Source organism: Mustela putorius, unplaced genomic scaffold (assembly GCF_011764305.1).
Source record: "Mustela putorius furo isolate JIRA1106 unplaced genomic scaffold, ASM1176430v1.1 tig00000874_pilon_pilon_pilon, whole genome shotgun sequence".
Taxonomy (NCBI): domain Eukaryota; kingdom Metazoa; phylum Chordata; class Mammalia; order Carnivora; family Mustelidae; genus Mustela; species Mustela putorius.
The window spans coordinates 3,191,228-3,215,089 of NW_025421505.1; the positions used below are offsets into that span (position 1 = coordinate 3,191,228).

The following is a 23,862-nucleotide window of genomic DNA, read 5'->3' on the forward strand; positions in this document are numbered from 1 at the left end:
TCTCAAATAAATAAATAAAATCTTAAAAAAAAAAAAAAAGCCCTACAGAATGGGAGAAAGTTTCTGCAAGCCATATATCTGATACAGATCAAGTATTCAGAATAAAAAACTTTTATCAAAAGGCAATCGACCTGCTTAAAAAAACAGGTAAAGGAGTTGAACAGACATATCCCCAAAGAAGGTATACAAATGGCCAACAACCACATGAAAAGATGCACAACACCATTAGTTATCAGAGATGGAAAATCAAAACCACATGTGGTACAAGTTCATACCTGTGAAGACAGCTATGATAAAAAGAAAAGGAAAATAAGTGTTGGTAAGCATGTGGAAAAATTGGAACTCTCATACATTGCTGGTGGGAATGCAAAATGGTGCAACTAGAATAGAGAAGAGGGTTGCAAATCTTCAGAAAGTTAAGCACAGAATTACAAGGGGGTCCAGAAATTTCATTCTTAGGTATATACCCAAAGCAGTTGAAAAGGACTCAAACACATATATGCACAGTTCAAAGCAGCACTATTCATAATAGCCAGGGACGGAAGCAGCCCAAATGCCCATTAATGGGTAGTGAACAAATTGTGGTATATACATACAACAGACATTAGTTTACTCAGCTATAACAAGGAATCGAGTACAGATACGTGCAATATAGCATAGATGAATCTGAAAAACATTGTGCCTACTGAAAAAAAGCCAGACACAAAAGGCCCTGTATTGTATCATTCCATTTATATGAAATATCCAGAGACGGAAAGCAGATTGGGGGTTGGCAGGGGCTGAGGAAGGAGAAAGTGAGGAGGAACCGTATAACGAAATTTTCTTTGGGGTGATGAAAATATTTTGGAACTAGAGAAAGGTGGTAGTTGTACAAGATTGTGAATGCACTAAATGACACTGGATTGTTCCCTTTAAAATGGTTGTAGGGGGGCGCCAGGGTGGCTCAGTGGGTTAAAGCCTCTGCCTTCGGCTCAGGTCATGGTCTCAGGGTCCTGGGATCGAGTCCCGCATTGGGCTCTCTGCTCAGCAGGGAGCCTGCTTCCCCCTCTCTCTCTGCCTGCCTCTCTGCCTACTTGTGATCTCTGTCAAATAAATAAATAAAATCTTCAACATAAATAAATAAATAAAAAAAACAGTTGTAGGGAACCGGGATAGCCCAGTCAGTTAACCGTCCGACTCTTAATTTCAGCTCAGGTCATGATCTCAGTATTGTGAGGTCAAGCCCCACATTTCATTCCGTGCTGAGTGAGGAACCTGCTCTAGGATTCTTACTCTCCCTCTCCCCACTCCAAAAATTAATTAAAACCATAAAAAAACAAACAAAAAATAAAATGCTTACTTTGGTTTATGAAAATTTCATTTCAATTAAAGAAAGCAAGCCAAAAGAAGACAAGACGAGGCAGGCAAGGCAGCTCTGGTCGTTAAGACTGAAGCCCCGGAGGATGGCAGAAATGAGCAGCAGCTGAGGCAGTGGTGCCGGGAAACGTGGGTGGAGGGAAGAAGCTGAAATACCATAACACCATGAAAAGAAAACGGTCAATGCACAGAGATGGTCTTCCTAACCGAAGCGCAGCGTATCTGTACACAGTCTGGAATCCACAGAAACGTCACTTTGTAGAGTCCCAGGGGGCAGGAGAAGGTCCTTCACGTGGGGACAACATGGTCCCTGGAGTTCTTCCAGGCTGGTCCTTTACAGACCGTTTATGCCTTCACTTTTTTACAGAAGAAAGAGCATTGGGCTACAGAGGAGCAGAAGGTGGCCAGTTGGTTACGTAGCAATTAGTCTGGAGCCTCAGCAACATTCACGGGAAAGGAAAACAAGAAGGAACGTAGCGGGTATAGTAAGACGGGTCCCATGTATGCACCGCCTTGTTCTCAGGAACAGCTTACAGAACCATCTCGCGCATTTTCCAGATGGGGAAACTAAGGCCCCGGGCTCCCGAGCTCCCATTCTGACCCCCACACCTGTAAGGCACCCTAGCCAGGTGAGAAATTAGAGAAGTCCCCAGGAGCACCATCCAGTTTGAAAGGAAACCTCTAATTGCTAGGGGACTTGGGGTTGACTTCTATTTCCTATCAGATCCACGGAGACCCTGTGACAGATCTCTGGTGAGAGGATATACTGCACCTCCCCAAATTCAAGACCGCTGTAATTATTACTTAAGAAGTATAAAAAACATGATCATCACATGAGCTTCTTGTTGCATATTTTCTTTTTCTTCGGAACACTGCCTTCTCCCAGCAACCAGAAGGCTCCCGGTGAGACTGTCCGTCCTCTGGCTACACAGACGGGAAACTCAAACTGCCCTCCCTCCTGCCTTTGTGACACGGATTCCCCCCAGGGGCCTCAAAATATGGCAAGAAAGGCGGCAGCTGATCAGGGAGGTGGCGACAGCCCAAGGTCCCAGGCTGGTTCCTCTCCCGGGAGGGTTTATTTTAGTCCCGAGGCCTCCGTCGGTTGCCCTTTCCCACCTGAGGACAGCTGCCAGGCTGCCTGCTCCTCTTTTCATTTCGGAAAAGTAGGTAAGGACTTTTCAAATGCGACCATTTCCACTGGGCTTTCGCCATTTTGTTTTTATAGCACACAAAATTTACAAAGAACAGAGCCAGGGGTTTTTTTTTGTTTTATTTTTGTTTTTGTTTTTCTCCTCTCTTTTATAGAAACAGACCCAACAAAGCGAATAATCCCATTTGGCAGTGGGGAGTCTGTATTTTAGGCCTGGAAAAGACTCTGACACTCAACTCAAATGGGGAGTCTGGAACAGTGAGGGGAGAAGTCCTTGGTGTGGTGCCCACACAGGGGCCCCTGGGAAATGACACACAGAAGCAACTGTATTAGCATAATGACTTCAAGGGTAGCATCTCACAAGCTACGTGTGAAAAGCCCAAAGAGACTGAGAAATAGGCAAAAAGCTAAAATTTTCTATCCAGGACTGTGAGGCATTTTCTAGTTTCTTCCAGTCTTTTACGAAATGACCTGGAACAAACAACTTGGCTAATACCACAAACTTTTAGATGCCTGCAACTAACTTCTTTGGAGGGTTTGAAGAACAGGACAAACCTTAAGTAGTTACTAGAGTAGAAAACTGACCTTTTTTGTCAAATGTACCCCACTATAATTTTATGGTTAATACTTTTCTTCTCTACCATATTTCTACTAAAGTATAGTTGACTCTAAGATTTTAAAAATAAAGATCAAATGTGAGCTGTTTGTTTTTTTTTTTTACAGTGAACAAATGTATTCCCACCACCTAGCTTTTCCGAATAGCTGGCTTTTTATCCATCCAGCTTTTTAAAAGATGTATTTCACAGTAAGTTGCAGAATTCAATACACTTCGCCTCTAAACTCTTGCTGCTGGCATTTTAATCTTTTCTAGTTGAAGGTTGTGACTTCACAAGAGGAAGGAGGGAAAGGAAGTCAAATTTCATTGTACCTAGTTTCAGGGTCCAAGCTGAGATAAATTTGAGATTGTAACAAGGGATAGAGATCTTCCTGCGGAACCCAGGGAGCACCAGGAAGTACAGAATGCTGACCTCCACAACTGTTGGGTAAGTTATCTTCCCAAAGTCATGGTGCTGGCCCCACACCCAACTTCCCTCCTTCCAATCACCTTGTGAAAAGAAGCCCAGTTGGCCATGAACACCCAAGAAACAGGCAACAGATAGCCATCCCAGAAATAGAAAGATGGTGAGAAAAACCCTGTTATTGGCCAGGGTGGAGAATTCTCTCTCCTGAGGAGGACACCCATGGGTAGAAAAGGTGTGCCTTCTTGGTAAGAGAAGTAAAGGGTTAGAAAATTCTTCCTTTCCTTTGTTTTTGCTCTTTTCTCTCTTTTTTTAATTCCCCCACAAATCAGAAAAGGGCAGGAAACATTTGGGGCTGGGGTATGCCCACCGCTTGGAATGCCTCTGTCAGTAAAGACTAAGTGAAGGTAATGAAAAATGAATGGAAGGTCAGGGCTGACCATTCATTGACCAAGCAGAAGACTTTAGATTTTTCCTAACTCTGGCCCAGTCCAACTGACCAGGAAAGGGAAGGAGAGGGAGCCGCTGGGCAGCAGCATGCCCAGGAAGGAATGGCCTCGTCAGTTTACACACAAGTACCCCAACTTTTTTTTAGAACCTTCCAACACACATTATATTCATAAACACACCCACTTTTCCATTACCTCCATTGCTCTCCTCTTCCTCTTGCCAATCTTTCTGTATACTAACCTTCATTCAGGATCCATTTTCCCCCAAAAAGTGACCCTAGGATTCTGCACTTTTGAAGGTTAGCAGTGACATCTCAGCAGCCAAACCCAATCATTTTACTTATTTTAGAGACAGAAAGAGATTGAGGAGAGAGATCTCACCATCCTGAGATCATGCCCCAAGCCGAAATCAAGAGTCTGATGCTTAACCCACTGAGCCACCCAGGCACTCCCAAACCTAATCAGTGTAGTCATAATCTGTGACTATAGCGCATTAAGTTAACAAACGCAAATAGCACAGGTTCCTCCAAGACACATCAGTTCACTTTCTTTGGAAAACAGTGCTGCCTCCTGTTTTTAATGAAAAGTTAACAAGCTGAGAGATTCAGGCGTGCTAACAAAGTCTTATCTCAGAGGAAGGAAGCCTCTTACCCAGGTTTTTCTCTCACATTCTGAAGTTGCACATTGCCATTAGCCAAATGTGGCTTCTGAGGACATGAAATATAGCGGGTCTAAACTGAGATTTAAGTATAAGATATTCACCAGATGAAAGATACGTAAAAATCTCATTAATAATGTTTTTATTAATTAAATGTTCAAATAATAATTAGGATGTGCTAGGCTAAAGAGATTATTAAAATTAGTTTCAGCTGTGATCTTGGACTTCCCAGCCTCCAGCTCAGGCTGCTATAACAACCAATTCTTTTTTTACTTTTTTAATGAGGCTATAGGAAAAACTGGAATTTCATATGGGGCTCACCTGAAATTTCCACTGGATTGAACTTTTGTGCTCTACTGAATTGAAGGTGGCCAAGGAAACACCATCTATATCTCCCTAAAAAGTTTGTGGGAGAAAATACTCTTAAAGGCAAAGGTCAAATATTAGGGCATAAAAAGGAAGGTTAAAAGAGAAAGAAAAATAACATTTAGTATGTATGCTCAAAAATGCCACTAGCGGAGTAACTGCCAATCATACAATCACACAATATCCTTGCCTCCTTTTCTTAGGGCACTAAAATCATTATTCAAGATGATGCTCATCTCAGGAAAGCCTTTGAAGTCTCAGACTTTATTTTTTTTAACTCTAATATATATAGACATTTTATTCACTGACAACGACTAATTCACTGGTATCTCCACACTGCGATCTCTTTAGGACTTGGATATTTGAAGCAGTAGCTTACTACCTTCTCTAGGGAAGAAAGTGCATTTAAAGTGCTCCTGAGAGTGCAGAAGACTTGTCCCAGGAAATGGCTAAAAGCCTCAGGGATGAAAAAATGGGTGTGCAGGGGTGAGGGAATAACCTGGCATGCTGCTAGGGAAAGCAGACAATCCAGGGTCCCGGCCAGATACCACTGGGTCCCTTTCCACTGTCCTGTGTGCCCATCTCACGGCTTATATGTGTTTTGCTTCTAAGGAATGGCACTTGCCTATTTCTTCAGAGGAATGTCCCTTAACTATTGGAGCTGCTTCGCCCGCAGGTGCAAAGAACCAAAATGCTCCCAAGTTCACAACCCCTCTCCCACTAGTCCACTGCTGAAGGCTGAGGCAGGGATAGAAAACACCAGCCCCCCACCCTGAGGCAAAAGGAAGAGGTTTTCAGGAGCCATCATGTTCCAGAGCTTTCCTCCAGGATCAAGGCTGACGCAGGGACTCTGCTTGAAGTATTTCCCTGCTTGCTTCTTCCCTCTCTCTCCAACTCATTTGTTTCTCCTGGGAGCACTGCCTTAATAAGACACTTGCACAAAAATCCCTCATCTCGAGTCTGGTTTCTAGAGAGCTCAGCTCAAGACTCTTGTCATGCATGAATGCGCTGTAAGAAAACATGAAACCAGATTCCTGTTGTACCAGGAACAAGGGCATCTATATATAATACTTAGGAGTTTAAAATAACTGCACTATCTACATCTTAATAAGAATCATCTTTTTTACTAAAGAGCATTGCAGCAATGCTAGAACACAGGTCTTAGGTCTAAAAAAAGATGCTAATAGCTGGCTTCACATACACACACACACACATCACTATATATCTATGTCTATATCTCCAGGTGTGAGAGAAATTAGAACAGCATGTAAGGCTCCAGAGTAGAGGTAAAAAGAAAAGAGAATTCAACATTAAAGTTTAGTAAGCTCCCTACCTGATGTTATAAATTCTGCGCATAATCAATATTTACTACAAACAATTTAAAATCATTCAGAAAGCAAGCATCCCTAAATTTAAGTAAATCTTCCAAACTGCAATACCGCAGGAAAGAAGGAATCACAGGTTGTTCTCTTTCTTTCCATGAAATCTGAAGACCACCTTTGGTTTGACTACACATACAGATTCCTCTTCACCAAAAGACACCCTGAAGCTAGAATTATAAAGGTGAGGGTAATTAATCCAAGAGTAGTCCTTTTGGTCTAAATATAAATATTTTCTATTTTAGGAGCAGATGCCTAATACTGATAAAAAGCCAAGCTGAATGAGACATAAATAAGAATATATTCACCTTGTGCCATTACAGGAATTAAAACACATTCTGAATGCCTACTGTGCACACAGCAGGCCTAAAACTAATGTTTTGAAGTAATGCACAGAGGTACTGATGATGGGAATCAGGGAGAAATAAAGCAGGTGTTCAAGATAAAACCAGAAGAGTTCCAGCTCCCAGCTCTAGAAGTTCCCAATTCTGAACATGGGAAGAGATTATAAAAGAATACGATTTCAATTCAATGCCAAGAAAAACCTGTCTCTTAATACAAGATACCCAACAATCAAATGTTCCTAGAGTTGAACTTGCAGAATTTTTAAATAAAGGACAGAGGGAAGTAAAAGAAGAAATTCTTTCTTTGGGAGGAGGGCAAGACTAAGGTAAGGACGACCACCTCCTGGTGACATGTGGGGCCCCGATTCCAATCCGATCCTATTTTAAGGTGGGAAAAGAAAAGGAGCCCACATACTAGGTTAGCTGTCTTAGGCCCCCAAACCATTCAGAGCCTTTGTAAAATAAAGCACATGGCATTTACAGCACTTCATATAGAGAAGCTTCTTCTTGGAACTTAGAATATTTCACAAAAAACTTCTGTCTTTTTAAAACTTTTTTATCAAGTGCTTATTTTTGCTAAGCACATAATTCTTCATGTATAATCAGCTGATGAAAATGATCTATTTCTTAAGGATAACAACTATTATGCAGAGACAGTGAGCAGTCCAGAAAAATGCAATAAAGGCTAAAAAGCAGATGTCATGTCTACACTGATTTAAAGTCTCTGGAGAATTATGTAGCAACCCCCTACCCCAGCACTGGTTTGCCTGCTAGGATATGGTTTATGAGTCATCGTGAAACAGTAAATAACAGTGCCTTGACTAAAAATAGGTAGGGACATTCAATAATAAATCTACTTTCCTGATATCCTCATGTCAGCATTAAATAGCCGATCTCTTAGAGAAGTGTGATTCTTCTCTCCCCTCCCAGAAAGGCTGGAAGAAAATCAGCTACAGACCCCGCTGGAAGGAGTGTGTGACAGAACTTGCAGTGTGGAGGGGAAAAAGTAACACTAACTTCAAATGCCTGGAACCTGAAGTTCACGTACCAAGATAAAGAATAAAGTTGGTTTTCTTTTTCAGGTGTTCACTATAAAATGACTTCTTGTCTGTTGGAGTAAGAAACAATATAGAGTCCAAGTGTTGCCCTTGGACAGCAATTAGGAAACAGGAATCTGATTAAGGGGTCAGGAAAGAACAATCTCTCATATTCACCAGGATCCCAGCTCTAGAATGAAGCACTGGCAAGTTATAGTTTGTAAATAAAAAGAATTGGCCATATAAAGATACTTCTGGTTCCCATTTCAGAATTTCTTTAAAGATTTGTAAAATGGAACTCTAGAGGGGCACTGGGAGAGAATTTATTTATATCATCTCCACAGATAGTTTCCCACAAAACGGACAGTGTCTGACCGTAAGCGCAATTGTGATTTTTTTTTGCACATCTGTGGGAATCTTCTGAAACAACACCTACATAGGACTGAACGCAAGTCATGCATTTCTCCTCAGAAAGAACTGCAAAGGATAGTTACTTAAATAATACCAGACTGCTCACTAAATGCAGGCCATATTACCACAGACAGCAAGTAGAAAATCTAGTAAAGAATGAAGTGGAATGAATGAGCTAGAATCTGGAAAGTGCTGGGGCATTAATGCTCCACTGCATGAAGGAAAGTGTCTGTGAATCAGTTTTGAGAGGCATTTCAGTACTTCAGTATAAATCAAGGGGAAATTCACTGTGTAGAAAGTTCTAGAATGCCACAACTAGAAACTCTACCGCGGTGGGCAGAATACTCACCAGGCAGGTCTGGATGGGCTGCGAGTGACGTCCACTTAGTTAAACCCACAGCGTCGTCCTCTGTGAAGCAAGGAGACACAGACCAGAGAAAAATCAATGTGAAGGCCCTTCAGGATTTTCGTGTAAAGAAACAGCTTTTTGCACTTCCAAATCACTACCTATGATATTTTTTAAAAAGGCATTAGAAAGTCACATTAATATAATAGTGACATTAATTTCCAAATGAACAACAAAGATACACAGTTATCAAATCAGAAATATGACTGCTGGGCCAGCCTACAGAATTTATACACGCTTTTTACCAAGCTGCTCCTCTACGCAACCTCTTACTAAGATAATTAAGGAGCAATTGAACAAGGCCATCTAAAATCTTTTAGAATATAATGATCTTCTCCTGATTAACAGTAAAATGTCCTTAGATGAACCATAATTTTAAGAAAAAAGTTTGCCCTTTCAGCAAAGAGCAGGGCTGAACACAAAAGATTTGCAGCTATCTACAGAGATAATATTTCTACAGAGAAAGTATTTCTGCTGTGCGTTTTTTGTTGTCTTTGTTAACATGTTGCTTATGTAGATTCTAGATTTGACACTTAACTTTTGGTTTGCTGAAAATTCAGATTTTGAGATCCTTCCAAGATGGGTTTGGCATTCAGTGTGTGTGTGTGGTGGGGGAGGGTCCCAGGTGGTATCAGCAGTACACAAAAGTTAAGAGGAAGACCATTTGCACTTGGGAAGAAGGGCAGCAGCAGAAAATTTGGCAACTGAGAAATGGGAAAATGATGTCTGTACAAGTTAAATTGGGTTATCACGAACATCATCACCGATGTATATAGATTTCTACAGTAGGGTCCTAGGTAGGATGATACACCCACAATGAAAGACTAGGCCAATAAAAAGAAAGAAGCAGGGGCGCCTAGGTGGCTCAGTGGATTAAAGCCTCTGCCTTCGGCTCAGGTCATGATCCCAGGGTCCTGGGATGGAGTCCCGCATCGGATTCTCTGCTTGGCAGGGAGCCTGCTTCCTCCTCTTTCTCTGCCTAGTTGTGATCTCTGTCAAATAAATAAATAAAATCTTAAAAAAAAAAAAAAAAGAAAGAAAAGAAAGAAGCGAACATGTATTTATGTAGACAGATATAGAAAAAAAATCAGGTCGTGGTATTAATTTTTTTAAAAACACTCTAGAAGTGTAATATATGTACCATGACCCCACCATGTTAAAACAAACCTCACAGTCTATGTATAAACATTGTTAGATGCACAGCATGTATCTGGAGGGATAACAAACTTGAGTTTGGCTGCCTCTAGAGAATTGGTACTGAAGGGAGTAAAAAAGAAAAAAAAGAGGGCACCTGGGTGGCTCAGACAGTTACGCCTCAGACTCTTGGTTTAGGCTCAGGTCATTATCTCAAGGTCCTCTGAGTCCCACATCAGGCCACCTCTGAGTCCCACATCTGAGTCTGCTTGTCCCTCTCTCTTCCCTTCTGCTCGTCCCCTTCCCCGCCCCCTTGCACACTAGTGCACTGTCTCTCAAATAAAATCTTAAAAATAAATAAAAGGGCCTTTGCTTTGTAATCTAACATTTCACCATTATGTAATCTTTTACCATGAAACTTATTGCTTTTATAATTGAAACTGAAAGAGAAAGAATCCAATTCATCCCTTTCTAGAAAAAAAAAAAATCCATTTTAAATATACAGAATTACAGAATATCCAGTATCATGTAAGCTTACTTACTGATTGAATGAATATTGACTATGACCCAGGTTCTAAGCATGGATTACATTATCATATTAAATCCACATAAGAACTCTAAAACATATATATTGTGATTATTCCCATCTTTATATAGAAAACTGAGACATGACCCTTCAGGAACCACACAAAACTGGCATTCAAACCCAGGAACCTTGATCCACGTTTAGTGTCCATGATATTGCCTCCTGTACAGCACTTATCCTATTTTCATATTACATTTATATTTGTAATGAAGTCTCATAAGAAAGTACTGAAAACCATCATGGATACCCCCAGCGCCTAGCACAGTGCCTAGCACAGTGCCTAGCATATACTGTGCTCAGTATGTCTTCACTGAACAGGTGAATAATTAGGTAGCCTGCCTACAGCTGGAAAATTAAACTATGTAACTACTTTATGCCTCCTGGGCCTAGGAAACAAGCTGACTTCTAGAGACACTCCTTGATTAATGATCCTACCATTCCATGCTCCTCATTTTGAGAAACAATTTGCCACCCAATCCTCCTTGTAATAAAATATTTAAAGACTGTACGTGGTTTCCTTTTCCTTCTCTAATCCCCTGGTAACTACTCTGCATAAAACTGATGCATCATTCCATAAACCTTCCTAATTCTGTGCACAGCTCGGATACTGCAACATTTCAGGAAGCCAAGGATGACATACTTATCTACCAAAAAGTGAAATGGTATAAACAGTTTGTCATAAACTATTTAGCTATTGGCATATGGCAGAGGAGCTACTATAACTTAATGCTGCAGTCATAGATGAATCAAGGCATCAACCTACTGTCTTCTTCTAATATTATTACTCTATGTGTTAAAGGGTACAAATGGGTCCTTGGTAAAGCAGAGACTGTGCGTGCAAGTGAGTTGTGTGTAAGTCTCTGAATGTCTGTGTTTATGTGTATCTTTGTGTGTGCTTTTGGTCTTTCAAAAGTGGAATATTTCTCTATAACACAGAAAGCCAATAAATAGACAAAAACTCAAATTCTAGAATCCGACTGGTGCTGATAAACAAAAGGCTGCTTTAATTCAACAGGGTGTCAAGATTAATCAATGTGGAGAGAATCTACTCAGGAAATGTGTTGGGACAACGGGATAGCCACATGCAAAGGAATGAAGGTGGACTCCTACCTCACACCAGACAGAAAAATTAGCTCAAAATGGATCACACATGTAAATATAAGAGCTAATACTATAAAACTCATAGGAGTAAAATAACATAAGTAAATCTTTGTGACCTTGAGTTAGGCAATGGTTTCATAGATGTGGCACCAAAAGCACAAACAATGAAAGAAATTATTTGACTTCATCAAATTAAAAACTTTTATGTTTCAAAGGTCACTATAAAAAAGGAGAAAAATAACCCACACCATGAGAAAAATTTTTTGCAAATCATTTCTCTAATAAGGAACTTGTATCCTGAGTATGTTAAGAACTACTGCAGCTCAACAACAAAAAGACAACCCAATTTAAAAATGGATAAATTATCTAAATAGGTATTTCTCAAAAAAAAAAAAGATACACAAATACACGGAGAGATGCTCAATCATCAGAGAAATGCAAGTTAAAATCATAATAAGCTGTTACTTCACACCCACTAGGATAATTATAATCAGAAGACCGATTATAACAAGCATTAGTGAGAATTCAGAGACATCAGAACGCTCATACATTGCTTGTGGAAATAAAATGGTGCAGCCACTTTTGAAGCAGTCTAGCAGTTCCTCAAATGGTTAAACATAAAATTGCCATACGGCTAACTAACTCCACTCCTCGGCATGCACCCAAGAGTAATAAAAGCATATGTCCATATAAAATAAACTACATGCTTTTTCATAGCAGCATTATTCATAATAGCCAGAAAGTAGGAACAATCCCAGTTTCCAACAAATGATGAATGGATACACAAAATGCAGACAGAAGAAGACGGCCTTTAACTCAGCAGTAAAAGAACGCAACGCGTAGATGTGGGACATCATAGATAAACCTTAGGAAGCATTCTACTAAATGAAAGCAGTCACAAAAGACCACATGTGCTAGGATTCTGAGTACATGAAATGTCCTCTTCTAGGCAAACCCACAGAGATACAGAGCAGGTTAGCAGGTACGTAGGAATGGATGGGCAGGGAAGAACAGCTCGTGGGTGGGGGTCATGGAAGTGCTCGAAGATTAAACCGTGGTAACGGTTGCACCAAAACTCACTGAAAACGTGCATTTTAAATGTGTGATCTTTATGGTAGGTAAACTATATTTCATTAAAGCTTTTTTTTTTTTTTTTTAAGGCTGCCTTTCGGGGAGTCTGCCCATGGATGTTAGTTGGCTTTTTAAAAAAATGACAAAGCACTTATTCAAACTCTTCAAGGAAACCCAGTAAGTGGTGAATATTTACACTTCTAAAAGACCTGCTGTCATAATTCTCCATGGGATTCCTTGTGATGGGAAACACGTATTATCGTATCTCACCCTCACTAAAGAGGAGCACACGCACGGCACTGCTTCCAAGCCATAACCAAGGACCAACATCTCACTGCAAACCACCAGTAATGATAGACATCGTGGTGTTTGCGGTATGGTCTTATTTCAAAGCAACAGGGGAGCTGTAGCCCAGGGTGAAGATTTCCCAGTAGAGGGAGAAAAAATCTACAAATCATTGAGGGGGACACTGTCAGGTCGGTTTTGGTACATCTCCCTACTGAACACAAAAGGACTGGCATTTAACACCCTCCCCCAGATACTCAGTATTGAGGTTTCGGTTTTCAAAGGAAGAATGACTGGGCAAGACTGAATCAAAACAGCGTCAGTTCACCCTGATCTGCTTCTGAACGTGGAAATGATTGCTTTGTAAACCATGTTTGAGAAGAGTCACGTTGGTGAGTTCAAGCAGCCTGACAAACCATCTGAAACCTTTGTTGCTTAAATCAGTAACTCTTTTGGTTCCGCTTGTGGTCTCAAGTTTGCAAGAAGGGCAAGAGGTCAGGACCTCACACACAGGCACTTTCCAAGTCTCTGCAGGGTCTGATGGGTTAGCACAGCTTTGGGCAAAGCTAGTCAAATTGTCAAGCCCACCCTTAAAGGATGTGGAAACAGGCCCACCCCTTGCTGGGCCAGATCACCCTTCTAGGGCGTGGGTGCAGGGACGGGAAGACGTCATGGCCATTTTTGCAATCTGCCACAGCATCGTGACCCAACTTGGAACACTGCCTTAATGATCCATGGAGAAATGTCTTACAATCTCATTACAGTTTATTATTAATGGTGCAGCTTACATGTAAGGTACGGGTAACTTACATGCACAGATGGTTACTAACGCCTGTCTTCTCTTCACGGAAAACAGTCTCATTCTTCTATTGAAGTATAGCACTATGAATAGAGTTTCATAGCTATTTACCAGAGTCATATTACCATACTGTCACACAGTTGCTGTCTGTGTGTTTTTGCTTGTTTTCTGTTTGTCTGTTTTTACCCGGTGCATTTTCTTTTTAAGCAAATATATGGAAATGGAAAAGATGAGTAATACATTCAGCTGTCCGATTTGGCCAAATCCATTCAAGTGGCTCATGAAAACCCAAAGTTTAGAACCCTGCCAGGTAGGACAATGCTTCTCAAACTTTGAAATGTGTATAAATCACCAAGATTATGTGCCTGATACACAGATTCTGTTCGGGATAGGTCTGAGGTGGGACCAGAGATTCTGTAACTTTAGCAAGGTGAGGTTGGCAGTGTGCAAACAAGCTCAGAGGAGCAGGCAGGTAGAAGGGCAGAGGCCTGACCATCAAATCAAGCAGAGGGCAGCCTTTACTAGTGTGTGGTCTCCAGCAGCTGACCTCACCTCTCTGAGACCATCTCCTCCTCTTTGAGACACAGGTCATATGAGGACCCATTTAGAAATCTGGGTCAGGGTAAAAGGAGTTGAGATGCACACCAGGGACTAGGAGGGCGCCAGCCAGGCAGAAGGGCCCAATACTGGCTTGTCTTCTTTCGTAGTTAATGACTTCCCACACGGTCCTTGAGCGGAACTCTAGGTTAAGAAAGTAAGTGGGCAGGCCAGAAGGACCCGGCATTAGCCCAGAGTGGCACCCTGTCACGACAGTAAGAGTAAATGGACCTTATAAGCATCTATTGCCAAAGCAATCACATTTGATATTTTTTGCAAATTGGCATTTATTGAGCACCCACTGGGTGCCAGACCCTGCTCCTGGCTCTGAGGACAGGACAGTGAACAAAAAACAAAGTCCAGGGGGCACCTGGGTGGCTCAGTGGGTTAAAGCTTCTGCCTTCAGCCTGGGTCATGATCCCAGGGTCCTGGTATCGAGCCCGGCATCGGGCTCTCTGCTCAGCAGGGAGCCTGCTTCCTCCTCTCTCTCTCTCTGCCTGCCTCTTTGCCTACTTGTGATCTCTATCTGTCAAATAAATAAATAAGAAATCTTTAAAAGAAAAGAAACTCCAGGTCCTCACTAAGCTCACACCCTCCCATTCTCTGTCTCGCCAACGCATCCTCTCTCCCCTGGGCCATACTGGGGAGGCTGCTAACCAGCATGGTCTGACTATATACATGTTTCAACAATCACCTTGGGAACCTGTGAAGTTTGAGCTGGTTGCCAACATTAAAAATGGGTGATTCCATATACATCTCTGGAGCGCCAGCTTCTCTTGGAAATCTGGAAGATTTGGCATCACAGACCCAGAGTGCTGTGGGTAAGGCAGCTGCTGCTGAGGGCATCTGTCCCTTCTAAGAAGGCCTGGGTTCTCGTTCCCCACAGCTTCTCTCCCTACCCCAGCCCCATCTCTTCCACCCAGACAACTCCCTCACCTATGTTCTCCTGCTCCCTCTTCTCCCCCGAGTTCATGAGCCCTAAATTAAAAGCACTGTCAGGGGTGCCTGAGTGCCTCAGTGGGTTGGTCCTCTGCCTTCAGCTTGGGTCATGATCTTGGGGTCCTGGGATCAAGCCCCGAGTCGGGCTCTCTGCTCAAAAGGGACCCTGCTTCCCCCCACCCTCTGCCTGCCTCTCTGCCTACGTGTGTCTGTCAAATAAATAAATAAAATCTGTCTTTCAAATAAATAAAGAAATAAAATCTTAAAAAAAAAGGCACTGTCAGAACATTTATAAGCATGAAGGAAGGGGCTTCCTCCTCCCTGTTCTGCATATTCTCCTTTACCATCATACAATCAATGTCCTGCAAGAGAGCAATTTAGCACCTCGCTGAGTCTCCAAGCCCCGGTTTGAGAAACCACTCTAAACTCTGCCCAGAAAAGTGAACAGCTCCCGTAGCTGTCATTAACTGTGGCTAATCAGCTTTACAAGCTGTAACGGGGGGCTCTTAATAGGAGCGTATTCTGAGTTATTTTGGGACTTTTTTTCCCTAAATAATAACAGTTTGCAATTACCCACCTACATTTTTTTTTTTTTGCCTGATTTCCCGCATGCACCGGTTTTCCAGGGCTGCCACAAACTCTGCACCTTAAAACAACACATATCCATTAGCTCTTAGCCCTGCCGGCCTGACGTTGGTTGGGCACGGTGGCTGGATTCCCTGTTCAACATCTCACAAGGCAAAAATCAAGATGCCTTTGAGGCTTCCTTTCCCGATGCTGACAAGTAACTGGCTTCCAAGCTCAGTCGGGCTATTGGCCAATTTTATTTACTTGTAATCACAGCACTGTGGACTCCTTTGCTTGCTGGCTATCAGCTGGGGGCCGCTGCCAGGTCCTAGATGCCACCTCCACTCCTGGCCATCTGGCCCCCACCATCTTCCAAACCAGAGGTAGAGCATTTCCCATGTGTGGAATCCTTCTCTCTCCCTTTGAATCTTCCTTCAGGCCTTTACAGGGGCTTAGATGATGAGGGCAGGTTCACCAAGGATAAGCTCTCACTGTCCAAGCTAACTGTGCTATGCATCATAAGCTAACCACAGGAGTGGCACAGCCCCAACCCTGGGGATAAACAGGGTGCACACACCAGTGGGTGGGTGCCGTGGGGCCATCTTGGAATTCTGCTTACTACACCTACTAATCGCAAGCATGTCTTTGTCTCTCTGCCTGTGGTCTTCTTCTCAGGCTAGGAGCTGAAGTCATGTCACAAGAGAAGCTAACTGACCAACAGAGGGAAGCTATGAAAATTAAAACCAAAGAGTATATATATATATATATATATATATATATTTTTTTTTTTTTTAAGATTTTATTTATTTATTTATTTGACAGACAGAGATCACAAGCAGGCAGAGAGGCAGGCAGAGAGAGAGAGAGACAGAGGAGGAGGAAGCAGGCTCCCTGCTAAGCAGAGAGCACGATGCGGGGCTCGATCCCAGGACCCTGGGATCATGACCTGAGCTGACTGAAGGCAGAGGCTTTAACCCACTGAGCCACCCAGGTGCTCCCAAAGAGTATATTTTTAACAACTCTTGTGTTCATCATTAGAAGCGTTCATGTTCTTAGGATTCCACTATCTTACCTCAAGACTGCACATACTAGCCAAATTCCAAATCTACAGCAGAGGTTTCTCCCCTTTCACTTAAACTGAACCGTTATAAAACTAAATCTCTAGAATACTGACATTCTAAAAAGAGGAAGAGGAAGAAACAAAGATGAAAAACAAGCACAGACTAGTACCTAGAAGGACAAAAAAAGTTTTTAAGACAGGGACCAAAAAAAAAAAAAGCCATGGGCTGAAATTTTTTAAATTAAATTATGTTTTCTACATGGCATCAATTAATTCAACTGCTTTTTCACCTAACTGACTTATTTGTAAGTTACAGAGACAACATATACAAAACCTTGCTGATATTTAAAGGAAAAGGATAAAGATAATTAAAAAAGCATGCTTCATACATCTACAAGCACAAGACTTTTTTTTTTTTTTTAAGAAAAAGAAACTTTTAGATCTCTCTTTGGAAACACATTAGGTCAGAGAGCAAAAATGGACAGATCAGGAACAAATAATAGTAATAATTACCAATTAATGAAAAATTACTATGTCCAGGTATCGCTCATTGGTTTATGTGTATGAACCCATCAAGTCTCACCAAACTCTGTAGATGGAAACGTTTTCCTAAAGAGGACATGAAGACACCTGGCAGTTACATCACTTACCCAGAGGCACATGGTAAGTGAGCAAAGCAGCAGGGCTTTAAACCCTGATGATCTGGCACCAGCCCACTTCCTTGTAAGCCCTGCATCTGACTCACCCACCTGGGCTTCCAGGGCTGGGAGACAGGGGCGCTTTCTGCACCTTCTATACAGCACAGGTGGTGGCTGAGTGCTTATGCACTATATTCAGATAGATCTGGCTCACAGCCATAGCCAAGGGACAAATGTCTCTGCCACCCTGCCAAGAGGTGTTTCTATCATTTGCATAAAGACGCCCTCTGTACCAGCAGCAGCCTTAGGAAAGTTATGAAATAACTCAAACATGCTGCTACCCCCAAGATCTTTATTGGAAAAGTGGGGAGGGGGGCGTGGGCAGGGAGAGGAAAAGTAGAAGTGATCCGTTTTTCACTCCTTATAAACCCACCCTTTTCCACTACTCTGCATTCTGAAATTCAGAGATTATGAAAAGATAGGAACAAAGCAAAAGCTAACACTAGAATCAAAGAAAAAAAAACCACGGGCTCCCTTTCCTTCTGTTGAAACCAAAGTGAGCTTTCCTCTAGGTCATGAGAAAGGAAGAAAAAAAAAGAAGGAAAGCGGGGGGGGGGGCGCCTGGGTGGCTCAGTAGGTTAAGCCTCGGCCTTTGGCTCAGGTCATGATCTCAGGGTCTTTGGGTCGAGCCCCACATCAGGGTCTCTGCTCAGCAGGGAGCCTACATCCTACCCCCCTCCCCCACCTGCCTCTCTGCCTACTTGTGATCTCTGTCAAATAAATAAATAAAATCTTTTAAAAAGACAGAGAGAGAGAGAGAGAGAAATCTATTGTTGAACCACCTTACATCTTATACCTTTCCCATTAACTTCCTCTAAGCTACCAGCAGCACAGATGGCAAGAAACCCACGCTTAGCAGTTGTAGTAATAAGTCACTAGAAGGGGAGGTGGGATGGGGAACACAATACCACATGTTGACTTTTGCATGGAACATACATTTGCATTCAAGATTCATTTCCACACCTAGGTTGGATGAACCCACAAGCTGGGTGGCATTCCCTAGGGTTCTTTCCTGGTACTTGCAAGGCATGACCGAGGACTGGTTCCACTGCCAGGACCCTCTGTGCAAGGAGCGAGAGGCTGGAACTAGACCTCCCTCAGTCCTCTCTATGGCTCACCTCTGATCCCCATCTCAACTTCAGAGTCCTACGGGCAGTCACATAGCAGAAATCACCGAATCATCAACTTAATGACAACGACATGTTTTTTGTTGTCTGTATTTGTAATATATTTAATATTTTACCTATGTATTCTTTATATTATGTATAAAGACAAATTTTGTCAGAGACGCCTCCCTTCAGTATGATGCTTGGCGGTGTTGCTTGTTGTAGGTCTTGGTCTTTACACAGTTTTATTTGCTAGAATTTCTCATGCTACATAATTTGCCTGAAACTTGCCAGGCACTGAAGCCAGAAAAAGTTTAAGTATGTTCCAGATGGAACAAAACCCTTACGGGCTCTGGCTGCCTGTGGTCATCAGTGAGCCTCGGAACATTTGAGCAGGGTCTCAGTTTCAGAAACCTGGATGTGTGCCAGCCCAGGTAATTATTCTCGGCCTACCTAATTTCCCCAGGCAATTTAACTGAAAATGGTATTATCCGTCACCTCAGTTCTCATCTGCTCTGAAGTGTCCCTGTGTCCTGCTTCTTCCCTCCATTATAAGCTAGCTGAGCTGGTTTCTTTTTGAAGCTTAAGTTGAAAAAAGTGTTTCGGAATCTCTCTAGGGGGAAAATATCAGATAAATATGAGCCACTTAATTAGTCGCAAACCAGTGTACTGAATAGTGTTGGCAGCAGTGGTAAGACACCCCCCCACCCCCGACTGCCTACCCTTATGAACAGTCTCTTTTACAGATAGAAATACAAAGGGTGTCTTACTGAAAAACTGACCACCACCCCCCCAAAAAAGAGAGAGGAGGCAAATATGAAAGATCTGAGAGGATTTCACTCTTCTTGAAATCATTTTAAAAGGCACTGTTCCATTGTTCATTTCCAAATAAGCTGATTTAGAGTCAGTAGAACAAAATATAACACCTGACATAGGAATGCCTGAAACTCAATGAAAACACAACAGAAATGTACTTTCTGATTACTTCCAACAAACATGAATTATGCCAGGGCTCTCCAACATTATATACAATGAAAGCCATAGAGGTGAGTTACACTTGTAATTTTAAACTTTCTCGTAACAATGTTTAAAAACTAAGATACAGGGGGCCCCTGCATGGCTCAAGTTGGTTTAAGAGCCTGCCTTGGGCTCAGGTCATGATCCCAGGGTCCTGGGATATACCCTACCTTGGGTTCTCTGCTCAGTGCGGGATGTGCCTCTCTCTCTCTCCCTCTGCCCTTTCCCCTCCCACTCCTGTTCCCATTGTTGTATGCTAATAAATAAAATACTTAAAAAAAAAAGTGTGAAAAAACAAAAGACTACTACTCAACAGTAAAAGTAAAGATCTGACAACAGCTTGAATGGATCTCAAGAGAATTTTGCTCAGTGAAAAAAGCTCACCTCAAAAGTTACAAACTACAGGAGACTCCCTTTATATGGCCCTCATGAAATGACACAGGTATACAGATGGAGAACAGATTAGTTATTCCCAGGAGTTAGGGGAAAGGGAGGAAGGAAGGGAAGGAAGCAGGTGGCTATAGCTATGGAAGCTTAGCAGAGGGAATCCTTGTGATGGAATTCTGTATTTTGACTGTGGTGCTGATCATATGCATCTATACTGGTGATTACACAGATTTACACAGACACACGTACACGCACATGTGCATGAAACTGATAAAATCTGAATAAGGTCAGTGGATTGGATCAATGTCAATTTCACGGTTATGATATACCATAGTTTTCGAAGAGGATACCAGTGGGGAAAAAAAGAAAATACCAATGGCCTGGTGGATCACTCTGTATTATTATTTTACAACTGCATATGAATCTACAATAAGATCAAAATTAAAAGTTAAGAAAACCTGAATTTTAATAATATATTTAACCCTACATTACAGAATTTTCTACCATAATTGATATACATGCAACCAATATAAAAATTGAGATATTTTACTTTTTTTGTTGTTGTTGTTTAAATTCTAAGTCTCTGGAATCTAGTGCATAGTTTACCTCAACAACACATTGAACTAGCCACATTTCCAGTGTTTGATGGCCATGTGTGGGCTGCGAGTTCTAGTACCGGGCACCAAAAAGACCTTAAACTAAGCCTAATATCCATTTCCCAGTCCTATCAAGTGGCACATTCTAACATGAATCATTGTTGCTTTCTGGAAGTCTCTCACAGAGCAGGTTCATAATGAAACCCTCAGAGCTTAAACAATCACTGAAAAATATGATCTGACTGGGAGAGAAAATTTCATCAGTGGTACCAACCTCAATCTCTTTTGGACCACAGTTTCACGACAAAAATAACTAATCCCTATAAAAGAGACCTCTAGTAGCTTCTATGAAATAATGCCTAAGAAGAGTTTTAAGAGCTATATTACACGACCCTGAGATCAAAACCAGAGGTGAGATCAAGAGTCGGATGCTTAACTGACTGAGCCCCCCAGGCACCCTTCAAGAATTAAGATTTTTAATTATTTTTGAACCTTTGTGGGTTTTGTTTTGTTTTTTTCTGTTGTCTCCCTGCTTTCCTACTTCTCCTTGGTGATTAAGCTTCTTAAAGTGAGAAGGTCTTGTAGGTTTATTCTTTAAAGCTATGAAACTGTAAGACCCCATCTTCCTCTAATGGTAATCATGGAGGAGAAAGAAACAAGTGTGTAATGGCAGCTTTGAAAAAATACATTAAATTAGGCTAAATCTCTTGGGACGCTGATAAGTAAAACAACAAGCAGACCGGGTTCTCAGACCAGGTCTGACAAAAAGCTCAGGGCTCAATCTCAAAAGACCTGTGCCAACCCCATCCACCAAAGAAAGTAGGAAAGCAGTGAGAAATCACTATTCCCAAATGGAACCTTCAAGAATAGGTTACAGAATGGGAGAGACTGACCGTTGAGAATACAAGACCATTAATCTCTCTTGGACCTACTTTCCTGGTTTCTAAAGCAGCAAAATTATCTATCTCGGTCATTGTTGTGTAGTTAAATGGAATAATACATGAAAAGTGCCTATCACATTCCTGCAATCCTGAATGGGTGTTCAATTACTGTCCTTTCCCACTCTTTTCTATACTCAAGGAACTACCCATCAAGAGAAAATGATCTGTGCATGGGAAACCAACAATAGTAACATTTGAAACTCAAGAACTATCGTTCTAGAGTAATACCAAGGAGAAAAATGTCATTTTAATCTATTGTGATTCACTTCTAATCTGTTAGTAGGAAGCTGGTTTCGCAATCAAGCTAGGGATATAGCCCTCCTGAGACAGTGGTACAAAAGCAAGTATGCCTAAGGCAGAAGCCCCAAAATAATTTTTAAAAAATGGAAACTGTACTGGTTTCACCAGAGAATCAAGACCTCAAAAACTTTTATATATTCATGTTCTTTATAAACATACAACGTATCTTCTAGTCAGCAAGTGAGAGTAGAAAAAAAGACTATGATACGGCTTAGAAGAACCACTCATTGTCTGAAGTTCTCTTGCTACAAATTATAGAACTTTGAGATGAGTATTTATGTTTGTCAGATAGTTTTTGGCCACAGACAATTGACTGTCCATCTGTTCCAGGAGAAATCCCATTGTGAGCTGGTCCACTGGTCCCAGAATATAGGGTTGCAACAGTAACTCAGTTTTTATAGATACAACTAAACTCTGCTAACTCTTTAAGACCCAGAACACAGCTACCAATATCAGAGCCCCCGGATGGGTACAATATTGAAGAGAAGGGCTCAAAATGCACAGCTTGGGGGTGATTTGTATGGACAAGAGCCTGTTGCTGTAATTCTGTTTCTTGTTCATGTCTCTTTGGTTTTAGGAAGGAACTAAAACAGGCAACTTATCCACAACTTGAATATGTGGGACAAGATCTCAGATTTTATCAGCATTGTCATTACTGCTAAGAGGGCCCCTCTGAAGATATGAAACAGCTTCTAAGAAAATATGGGGCTGTTTTCTGCCATTGATCCTTCTGACATTAGAGTCAAAGTCCACCATGCTGCAGATACCATGTAAAGCAGGACGGAGTCTCTCTAGAAAAACACAGCAATTGAAGTAAAATGAAACGAGAAACGAAACCTTAGATGTGCTCACCCATCTGAGACATTTGGGCGTCATCAACGCCTGGGTAGGCATAACTGGTTTTAATAATGAAAAATATTCCCAGCTCCAAGTTCAAGATGTGGACACAGAAAAATCCTGAACTCACTTCCTCCCCCAGATGCACTAAATCTACAGCTATATATGGAACAATTCCACCCCCCCCCAAAACCCTAATGAAGGCAAAGATCCCTTCATATTGGACAAATGAGGGGAAAATCATCCTGAAGTGGGTATAACACGCTGAAATACCATCTCACCATACATCCCACACGCGATGTGGCAACCCACAATCAGGCGGAAACTCAAAATCTGGAGTTTTGGAGGAGCAAGGGGTTCATACCCCATATCAGTCAACCCAGTGTTTAAGATCAGCACCTGAGGGGCGCCTGGGTGGCTCAGTGGGTTAAAGCCTCTGCCTTCTGCTTAGGTCATGATCTTGGGGTCCTAGGATCGAGCCCCGCATCGGGCTCTCCGTTCAGCAGGTAGCCTGCTTCCTCCTCTCTCTCTGCCTGCCTCTCTGCCTACTTGTAATCTCTGTCTGTCAAATAAATAAATAAATAAAATCTTAAAAAAAAAAAAAAAAAAAAAAAAAAAAAGACCAGCACCTGAGAAGTGAGCTCCCCAAACATCGGCTTTGAGATTAAGAGGGCTCACACTCATAAGAACCCCAAGGGGATGGTAAACCAAGGAACACTCTTAAAGGGTCTGTGGTCAGACACCCAACTTACCCAGTGGAGCCCAGCACAGAAGCAGCCTGTGGAAAAGTGCCCAGAAAACTTCGTGTGAAAGAGACTCATTTCCTAAGTTGACAGCATTGGTCTGAGGGGTAGGGGCCTGCACTGAAATGATTTCCATGGTCAAAGGTCAGTGGGAGCCATCTTTCTACTCTCCTGCTCTGCTAAAGCCAACAGGTACCATCATGTTTGGTTTTGTTTCCTTTCCAGAAGGTGTCATTTTTTTGGCTCCAGCAAACAGGTACCATGTATAAGCTCTCTCTCTACAAGAAGGAGATCGGGGGAGGGTCCCTTTTTCCTTGTTTTTTCTCCATTTTTCCTTGATTCTTTCCCCCCTTTTTGTCAGATGCCATCTTTTTGCGATCTCCCTTGGCCTCACTCCAGCCCGTGTCATCTTCACACTCTCCCTCTGCTGCACACCAGAGTGCCAGTAGCACCCAGAGGGGAAGCTTCTACACATGTCTGGTGCCCCGGTTTCTACGTCTGGTGACCTGGTTTTTGCAGCTGC

The 23,862-nt window shown here is 42.0% G+C and overlaps 1 protein-coding gene across 7 annotated transcripts in view; it reads right to left on the reverse strand.

The window, feature by feature from the left end:
• PLCB4 (phospholipase C beta 4) overlaps positions 1 to 23,862 on the reverse strand; it is a 412,481-nt gene that overhangs the window by 237,894 nt on the left and 150,725 nt on the right. For all 7 annotated transcript variants that reach the window (XM_045086008.1, XM_045086009.1, XM_045086005.1 and 4 more), the window contains one exon: positions 8,519 to 8,578. The gene's annotated coding sequence lies outside the window, so the exon portion shown is untranslated. The remainder of the gene's footprint in view (positions 1 to 8,518; positions 8,579 to 23,862) is intronic.